At 32.1% G+C, this 10464-nt stretch overlaps 1 long non-coding RNA gene across 5 annotated transcripts; it reads left to right on the forward strand.

Annotated features, from left to right (window-relative positions):
• The first annotated feature begins 729 nt into the window (after positions 1-729).
• Positions 730-9632, forward strand: LOC107959901 (uncharacterized). 5 transcript variants are annotated; one of them, XR_005927338.1, is made up of 8 exons: positions 730-1199; positions 2902-2956; positions 7805-7929; positions 8012-8256; positions 8335-8535; positions 8604-8696; positions 8774-8875; positions 9031-9632. It is a non-coding gene; the product is annotated as an uncharacterized lncRNA (long non-coding RNA). The 5 variants fall into 5 exon arrangements; XR_005927337.1 differs by having other exon boundaries at positions 7808-7929; XR_001701000.2 differs by having other exon boundaries at positions 731-1199; positions 7802-7929.
• The last annotated feature ends 832 nt before the right edge of the window (positions 9633-10464 follow it).

Raw genomic sequence — 10464 nt, forward strand, 5'->3', positions numbered from 1 at the left:
TATTAGGATTAAATTATAACTAATTATCATCATATTAACATTTATCATCATTAGTATTAATAATTAAAATCATTAATCTAAAGAATTAATTGAATGAAGAATTCAATTCAAATTAATTCCTCTACACGTAATTTATATAAGTGAAATTTAAACTTAAAATTTCAAAGTTATCATGCAATATAGATATATTATTAAATATTGACTATCATAAGTTAATTGTTTTGGCTACCAAATTATAACAAATAAAAATAAAATATAAAAATTAAGAGATTAGTGGCGTTTTTCCAAAAAAACGCTGCAAAAAACAGTATAGTTTAAAGAAAACGACGTCGTTTTAGTTGGATATTTAGGGGATTAGCGGCATTTTTAAAAATGCCACTGCAAAAAAGTTTATAGTTTAATAGAACGGCGTCGTTTTAGTTGGATAGGGAATAGTGGCGTTTATAAAAAACGCCGCAAAAAGAATTAAAGTTTATGGAAACGACGTCGTTTTAGTTGAATATATAGGGAATTAGCGGCGTTTTTTCAAAAAACATTAGTGCTTAAAGAAAACGACGTCGTTTTTGTTGGATATTAGCGACGCTTTCTTAGAAACGCCGCAACAGATAGCTTTTAGCTGTGTGTTTCTAAAGCACCGCAAACGGTCAAAATTTTTTTGCCGAAATGGCGTCGTTTTAATTTGTTAAATTTCATTTCTTTCATGCCCAGCAGCCTTAGGCTTTTCCCCCAAAACACCAAATCAGTTTTCCCCTAAATTCACATAAACGACATCGTTTTTTTTCCACCCTTTTATCCCAAAAGACATACCCGAAAAGTTTAAGTGTTTTCCCCTAAAATTTTCCCCCTAACCCTAAATTTTCAGCAAATCCAAACCCAACCCATCTCTCCATCGCCGGACCCAACCATCTATTGCATCACCGTCGACTTGACCATCTGCTGCATCACCGTCGCACTCCTCTGCTGCGACTAATCGATAAGCCGAAACCCTCACTCAGCTATTTCACCCATCTTCTTCTCAGTTCTCATTTTATTGGTTCGATGCTTTTCGATTTTTGTAACAGGGAATTGAAACCTGAGTTAGAGAAATTACTGGTGGAGGAATTCACAATCTTCTGCAGCAGCTTCACCTGCTACTTCATCATCATATTTACTTTCGGATACTGAATAGAAAAGAAAGGGGAAGAAGGGAAAGATAAAGGGTACGCTTTTTTGGATTATTTCTTCTTGTGTACCATAAAGACTTGCTTTTTTGTTCATCTTTCGTATATGTTCTCGTTTTTGTTTTGCTACTTAAATGACTTAATATATATATGATTTGTTGCTGTATCGAGATGGACATAGTAGAATACAGAGAAATTGAATAAAGATTTTTACTAATCTTGTCAATTTGGTTTCTGCCTTGTACATTCCCATCAACTTTATTCTGAAATGAATCTCTGTGATATATTGATATATTTTTACTTTTATGGTCTTTGAAGCTTGCATTAGCATAAAGCATGAAAATTTCTATGCAATTTTCTGTTTGATTTTGAAGCAGTATCATTTGCAATTATGGCAAGCATGTTCAAAAAGCCTTAATCTCAAATTGTAACCAGCTGAGTTTAGTATTTGCTGCTGATATAAATGAGTTCACACTTTCCAATTTTTACCTTCTGATGGTATAATCTGTGATATGAACTTATTCTGACCTTCTAAGTTTTTCAAAGTCTTGGATGATGTAAAAGTATGATGAAAATTTGTGTGCAAGGAAGGGAACCTATATTTGTTAGTAGGTTAAAATATGCTGCAATTCCTTGGAATTTAATCTTTCTATTTTTATTTCTAAGTATGATGTTTGCTGTTTTTGTGCTTGCCTAATCTTGATGTTCTCCTAGTGCCATAGGAGTTTAATGCTTTAGTGCTTATTGTGTACCTGTTGTGCCAGGGTTGTTAGATCTTTGCTCAACAGCTTGAGTTGACAAAAGCTCAAGAAAGTTCATTGTATTTGGCAAAAATCAGTGTATTTGGGCTACAAATAAAAATAAAATTGGGCCAAACAAATAAAAAATAATATAATAACCCAAAACATTATATAAAACCCTTTTAGGTGATTTTTAATTGATTTAACTACTTATTTCCAGTTTTTTTAATGCTTACGAGCGATTCAATGTTAATCTAATTTAATGGTAGTTGTTGTCGTGTTGGACAAACCGATTTCAATTGGTATGTAGTGTTTTATAATTGGTACAAATAATTTCTATATTTTATAATATATATTTAAAATTTTATCTATATATTTTAATATGATTCGTACTAAATCAAAGCATACATGTATTAAATTTCACTTGGAAAAAAAATCAGAAAAATGAATAATTGAAAAGGATAGAAATATAAAATAAATAAAAAATATAAATTTTTATTTCTATCTTTTTTTTTGATAAAGTTGAAAAATTAAAAAAACATAATATTTAAAAATTTGCATAATTTTAAGTTAGTTTACATCTCTTTCTCATTTTCTTTTCTTTAACTTTTTTTCTTTTCAAATACGTTCAAAATTTATTTTTTTTACAACTTTTTTACCTTTAATGCTTTAGTGCTTATTGTGCACCTGTTGTGGATGTTTGTTTATGCATTTCTCTTAATGTTATTAGCGATGTATCACCACTGGTAACAGTTCTAAATTTGACCTTGAGTGCATTGAATTTAATTGGACTTGATAATTGTTTTAGTTGCATTATGGTATCACCCCTATGTTATGGCATGGACTTAGTATTTTAGAACTATAATTAATAATGTGTACTAGTGATGTCCTGATGAGAGGAAGAAAGAAGAAAATGCATTAATGGATCATGTTTTTAACTTATTTAATTCTTCCTTATCCTTAGATTATTTTTTAATTCCATGGCTGTTCATTGTTTGCAGGTGTAATTTAATTTGCTGGAATCGACCCTACCATCCAATTTACAATTTGTAAGAGGTATGTATGTTTAGTATAGGCTAAATCTTTATTTGATGTCTCTCCAATATTGAAATCTGCAATGTATTCCATTAGGTATATACCTTTCTCGGCATTGAGATTAAAATTGACAGTTTCTAGATATCACACACATGTTTGCACATGTAAACCAACTTCCACTTCATTTGCCTCGCTTCACTTGGGGATCTTTGCTACTAGTTCCAATGCATATGCTCTTACTTGCATTAATACTATAAAAGGGATCATTTCTGCTCAATTTGAAACCTTTTAATAATATTATACCTCTCTACATGTATGCTTGTCACGTGAATTTTTTCTACCCTATTTTTGTAATTTGTGATTTAATATTTCTATATTTCTATCACGATTTTTAATAAATTAAATATTCTCATACGTTTTATCACAAATATTATCGTCCGTTTTATCATTTAAGTTAAACTTTTTATTCAAAATAAATCATAGCTTTCAAGCTAAATACGGATGTTCACACTATGCTTTAACATTTACTTAAGAAAAGATGACTTGTAAAACATAAATTTGGATTAATAAAAGCAAAAAGACATGTCTATATTAAAGGAAAAGACATGCTATTTTAATTAATATGATTTGGATTAATTTATTTAAATATTATTTAATTAATATAATTTGTATTAATTTATTTAAATATATAAGAATTTATACTATATAAATTATTTATGTGTAAAATTTATAAGATTTTAAAAATATATATACTTGAATACATCACTAGTACGTAAAATATATACTGGAATTTACATAACTCACATAACTTACACATAACTTATATAACTCACATAACTTACATAACTTATATAACTCACATAACTTACATAACTTACATAACTCACATAACTCACATAACTCACATAACTTACATAATACATAAGTAGATATCATATCATAACTTACATAACTTAATTATACTTATAAATAAACAACTTACTCGTGTAATTTATTGTCAAGTTTAGACTTCAAGAACTACGAAATGGATAGGAGTTGGATGAAATTGTCAAGAGTAAGCAACGCCTATCGAAATGGAGTACAAAATTTTCTAAATTTTGCATTTCAAAATGCAAGCCAAGAGAATATGATTCTTTGCCCGTGTAAGAAGTGTGGCAACATCAATTGGCATTTTCGTGAAGTTGTCTACGAACATCTAATTGTGGATGGCTTTATTCGGGGTATAAAAAATGGAATTTCCATAGAGAGTGTACATCTAGTGGAACTTCTTCAACGATTAATCCGACTTATCCTAATATTGATTACCACCAGTAAGACAAGACGACATGGAAGGTATGTTGCGGGATGCATTTAATATACATAGTCATGGTGAGCAATCGTTTCCACCTGACTATTACATCTGATGATTGTGATATTGGTGGAAATGTTTTTTGCGAAACGGGAACAAGTGCACCTGATGAGGAGCCAAATGAAGAAACGATGAAATTCTACAATTTACTTAATGAAATGAACAAAGAACTTTACGAGGGATCAAAATATTCGAAATTGTCCTTCTACATTCGTCTATTTCACTTAAAATGTTTGGGAGGGTGGACCGGAAACTCTTTTACAATGCTGTTAGAGTTTCTGAGAGAGATGTATCCATTTACAAAAATCTTCCAGTCTTGTCAAGATATGAAGAGACTAATAAAATATTTGAGCCTTGGGTACAATAAAATTCATAGTTGCCCAAATGACTGCATGTTGTTCTGGGGTGGTCAGAAGAACCAATAGTCTTGTCATGTTTGCGGTAAGTCTCATTGGATGAATGAGAATATAGAAGATGTGAATGCGGATAAAGGTGAGGCACAGTTAAGAAAGAAGCCAGTCAAGGTTTTGCAATATTTTCCCCTAATACCAAGACTTCAAAGGCTTTTCATGTCGTCAAAGATGGCCGATTCTATGAGGTGGCATAATGATCAATGAACCGATGGATTATTAAGGCATCCTGCTAATTCTTTAGCTTGGAAATTGTTTGACAGTAAATTTTCGAGCTTTGAAAGCGATCCTCGGAATGTGAGGCTTGGGCTAGCAGCTGACAGCTTTAATCCTTTTAAAATCATGAGTACTTTGTACAGTACTTGGCTTGTAGTGCTTGTTCCTTACAATTTGTCTTCATGGATTTGCATGAAGTAATCTTCATTTATTTTATCAATGATTATCCCTGGAGAGAAAGGTCCCAGAAATGATATTGACATCTATTTGCAGCCACTTATTGAAGAGTTAAAACAGTTATGGTCGGGTGTTGAGACATATGATGTATTGAGAAATGAACACTTTAATTTACTGCAGCTGTGTTGTGGACAATTAATGATTTCTCGGCTTATGCTAATTTATCAGGTTGGAGTACTAAAGGACGTTATGCCTGTCCTTGTTGTGCTGCGCAAACTTGTTCGAAGTGGTTGTATAATGGGAAGAAGTTCTCTTACGTGGGCCATCGTCGGTGGTTAGATGGAAATCATAAATTTAGATTTCACAGGACTCTATTTGACGGTACTAAAGAGTATAGAGGAGCTCCTGAGCAGACCGTTGGATCTGAAATCTTGTTTATGTTAAAAGATATCAACTTTAGTTATGGGAAGATGAATCAACCACCTAACACGCAAACAAAGAGAAGATCGAGAGATGAATCTGATGAAGAGGATGATCCTAATGAGGCAGAATTGTCAAAAAAATGAGTTATTTTTTTTAGTTGCCTTATTGGGAACACAACATTTTACGCCACAATCTTGATGTCATCCATATTGAGAAGAATGTCTGTGAGAACATAATTGGGAAAATTTTGAATGTCGATGAAAAATCAAAAGACAATCTTCAGAGTCGACTTGATTTAGTTGACATAAGAATTTTGCGTGATCTTCATCCTTAAGTACTTTCAAATGGAAAATATCGGTTGCCACCTTCTATTTTTTCAATGTTAAAGGAAGAGAAAGAAGTGTTCTGTATGGTGTTAAAGGATATAAAGGTCCCAGATACGTATGCATTAAATATATATCGATGTGTGAGTCTTAAAGATCGAAGATTATATTTATTAAAATCACATGATTACCACATCTTGATGCAAGATTTACTCCTAGTTGCTTTACGGTGCTGTATGTCAAAAATGTGACGCCCTGTATAATTGAACTATCCAATATAATGAAAACTATTTGTGGCAAAGTCTTGGATGTTGAAGAACTTGAGAAAGTACAGGATCGAACTGCTTTGACTTTATGTAATTTGGAGAAGATCTTTCCACCTTCCTTCTTCACTATTATAGTGCACTTGGTAATCCATCTCCCTCACGAAGCAATACTTGGTAGACCGATTTTTTATCGATGGATGTATCCTATAAAAAGGTGCTAATTTATTTGTCAAGTATTCATTCATTCACCTCTTTTCATTTAGTTACAGCTTTTGATAAATATTGTATATCGTGTTTAGGTTCCTAAGCAAATTGAAGTCTTATTGTCGTAATAAGCGTTATCCAGAAGGATCAATTGCTGAAGGCTACTTGGCAAATGAATACATGACCTTCTGTTCTAGATATTTAGAAGATGTTGAAACACGATTGAATAGACCAAGTAGAAATGCTAGGATCAATGATCATAACTTGGCCGAAACTTATTTATTCCAAAGTTATGGAGAACCAATCGGCAAATTTAAAATTGCAGAATTAGATGATATATCGTGGATACAAGCACATCGATATGTACTTTTTCATCATGATTCAATTGAACCATTACGCAAGTTCTAAAATTTCCTTACATATTCGTTGTTTTGATTTGTTTATCTTCTAACCAATTAAACTTGTTTTTAAGATAGTGAGTACAAACAAATTTTGAGATCTCGTGCACGTTCTCGAAGATTACAACATCGAGAGATTAATAAGTTATTCATAGAATCTTTTCATGAATGGTTAAGTCAAACGGTATGTAACTGAAGTTGATAAGTTACATATAATTGCGAAATTTAGTTAATCAAATAAGAATGTTTTTACATAATACATTTATAATTACTCAATTTACTTTCGATTCAATAGGTTTGAAGTGGGAAGGACGTCAATGACGAAGTTAAATGGCTTTCCTAAGGTCCGAACAGAGTAATAAAAAGATTTAGTGCTTTCCTCATCAATAGATACAGATTTCATACAAAATATCATAAGAGAATGAGAACTCAAAATTGTGGAATTGTTGTTAATTCTTGAATTACAAGTTATGCTAGTGCTAGGGACAGTAATCTGGTTGAGGGTAATGTGGAGTATTACAGACTTCTGACCGACATTATTGAGTTGGATTACTATGGCAGATGGAAAGTTGTCTTATTTTAGTGTGATTGGGCTGATGTTAATACTGCTCGCAGAATTAAAAAAGATCAATTTGGTTTTACAATGGTTAATTTCTTTCGCTTGATTCACACAGGACAACAATTGACGGACGAGCCATATGTATTTTCCTCTCAAGTGAAACAAGTTTTTTATTCGAAAGATCCAACTGATGAGGGTTGATATGTTGTACTCTAAAACACCCCTAGAGACTTGTTTGACATGGGTAATGGAAGTAGAGATGACATCGTCGAAAGATCAGAAATATTACCTTTTCCAGAACAAAACTTAGATGAAAATATCCCTAGTACTAATACACAACATCAATGGGTTCGACATGATGTGGATGAAGATATTTACGAATAATGATGTAGTAAGATTTTACGATTTTTTAATTATATGTAATATTATAATTTTAATCTTGGTCATGTTATATAATTTAATTATTTTACATGTACTATTATTGTTGTAATTTTTTACTAAAATTTCAATCATTTTATGTTTATTACAAAAAAAATGCGTAGAAGAAGATTACAAGATTTAAGTATTATCCAGAATACTCCAAATTCAGAAGAAGCAAATAGTAAACAGCAGACAGTTGTTGGATCTTCGAATGTGCCGGAGACACTTGACGAGCCTGCAGAAATTTAATGTTAAGTTTATTTTACATGTGTGTTGACTTTTATTATTGATTTTTTTTTTCAATTTTACTATAATAATATATCGTTTTTCAGCTGAAAGTGGTGGAACGCGCAGAGGTCGATGACATATGCTACTTAAAGATTTATACGAATTAAATCCTGTCGAGCGTGTCAAAGTAAGTAGAAACAGTCACGGCCAGCCTGTTGGATCTAAAGCTCAACTTTTAGCAGGCTATTTGAGCATTATAGCACGAAATGCTAATATGTTGCCCATCAACTACGAATCATGGCATCACATGCCTGATAGCAACAAAAATCAGGCTCTCGATAATATTAAGGTAACAAAACGTTAAAGTAATTTATAATACTTCGATTTAACTTTTATTTATATTTACATTCTAGCTTGTGTTTTTTAGGAGAGATTTGCTTTAGAGGTCTCCGATGACTATATCAAGAAGGCATTGGGTAAAAAATAGAGAGACCATAAAAACACTTTGAGAAAACTATATTTTAAGAAAGACATAAGCCTCGAGGAAAAATTGAGAAATGTCCCGCCGGGAATGCTGAGGTACCAATAGGAAGATGCGGTTAGATTCTGGAATTAAAAGAAAGGAGAGGTATTACGTATTTCCAAACTCTTATATATAGTGTTTACTATATACGTAATAATAATTTCATTATGTAGGACCGTGAGCGAGTTGGAACAAGTAGCAAGCAAAAACAAAAATTCACGTACACGGCAGGGTCGAGAAATTTTGCTTCTGTAGCTGAGGCCGAGGTATTATGAATTTATTAATTCTGTCAAATATTAATGACTTTCTACTATTAAATAATATTTTTACTACTATATTGTAGGAAGTCTCGTCAGGTCAAAAAGTTGGTCGTCTTCAGCTTTTTGAGATTACGCATAAGAAGAAAGATAAATCTTCTATGACATCCGAAGCTGGAAAAATTATGGTATATTTACTTAATAAAATTTGATTTATTATAAATATTTATAATAGTTAATTATAATGGTTTAATTCGTCGTTAGTAGTTTTAAATAATGTTAAGTTATGTTGTATTCATTTTTATTATATATTTTGTTTCTAACTCTTTAATTGATTTATTAGGAGAAACTAAAGGAGAAGAAGGCGGAGTACGAAGCGATTGCTTTGACTGATAGTTCTGTTAATCTTGAGAACATTGATAACAGAATTATCACTGAAGTTTTGGGTCCTGAAAGGTACGGTCAGGTTCGATTTCAAGGATCTGGTGTTACCCCGACCCAATATTTTGGATCCGGCTCCCAGCAATACATGCCTTCCGGGAGTCAAGCTCAAGCTGAAGTTCAGAGGTTAAGAGACCAGATAGCTCAAATGCAAGCGAGCAAGTTGAGCAAATTGCCGAGGTTCAAAGAAAATATGAACTCCAGCAAGAACTTAGAGCGGATGCAGCAGTGAGGGAGGCAGTGGCAGTAGCGAGGGAGGCAACGGCAGCAGCGAGGGAGGCAAAAGCAGCAGCGATGGCAGTAGAGAAGAGCAAAAAGTGCGATGAGCTCCAGCTACAGCTTCAGCAAATGATGCAGATGTTTCAATAGTCGCAAAAGCCGCCATCTTAGACATTAGTTTTCTCCTTGTAAGAACGTTTTTAACATTGTCACATTTAACATTATTGTAAGAATGTTTTGAGTTATACTTAATTTATTAATTTACGTCATAGATCTTTCGTTGAATTTGAAGTATCATTTAGATTTAATGTTTTTTATTGTATTTTTTATGTTACATTTGCTGTTTTTTATTGGATTTCATGTTATATTTGCTGTTTTTGGTTGGATTTAATGCAGGAAGGGTTGGATATTGGTAAAAAATGTACATTTCAAATCTGCCAAAACTAGCGGCATTTGTAAAAAAAAAACGCCGCTAAAAGCCATGACTTTTAGCGGCGCTTTTCTCACAAACGCTGCTAAAAATCTTGATCTTTTGTGGCATTTTTTTCAGATAAACGCCGCTAAATTTTGCAGCGTTACCTTTAGCGGCGTTTTTTGCGGCGCTTGGGAAAACACTGCTAAAGGCTAAAAAAACGCCGCTAAAAGTCTGTTTTCTTGTAGTGAACTAAGCCATCCTTAATTCCCAAAGTTGCAAGTAAGAGTAACATCCATATTTATGGATTTTATAAAAAAAATGTATAGAAAACTATTTTTAAGTAGAACATCCTCATATTGTGTATGTACGAAACTAGTAGCCCTCCTTTCTTCCTTTGAATATAGGTTAATTTTATAAATTTATTTATTTAATATTTATAGATTTAGGTTGGGTAAAATTGTATTTTTGGTTTAGGTTTTAAATAATGTGTTATTTTTATTTTGGGCTTTAGAGAGCATATTTAGACTTAAAAATAATTTGGATTTGGATTCTTGTATAAATAGTTTTATCAACCCAAAATTTAGACAAAAATCATTGTTTTATTAAATCAAACTTTTTATTAAAACAATCAAATTACGAGGTGATCCAATCACACCTCATAAAAAATATTGGTGGCGACTATCATTTTTATTTTTTATTTCA

The sequence above is a fragment of the Gossypium hirsutum genome, chromosome A05 (assembly GCF_007990345.1).
Source record: "Gossypium hirsutum isolate 1008001.06 chromosome A05, Gossypium_hirsutum_v2.1, whole genome shotgun sequence".
Classification (NCBI taxonomy): domain Eukaryota; kingdom Viridiplantae; phylum Streptophyta; class Magnoliopsida; order Malvales; family Malvaceae; genus Gossypium; species Gossypium hirsutum.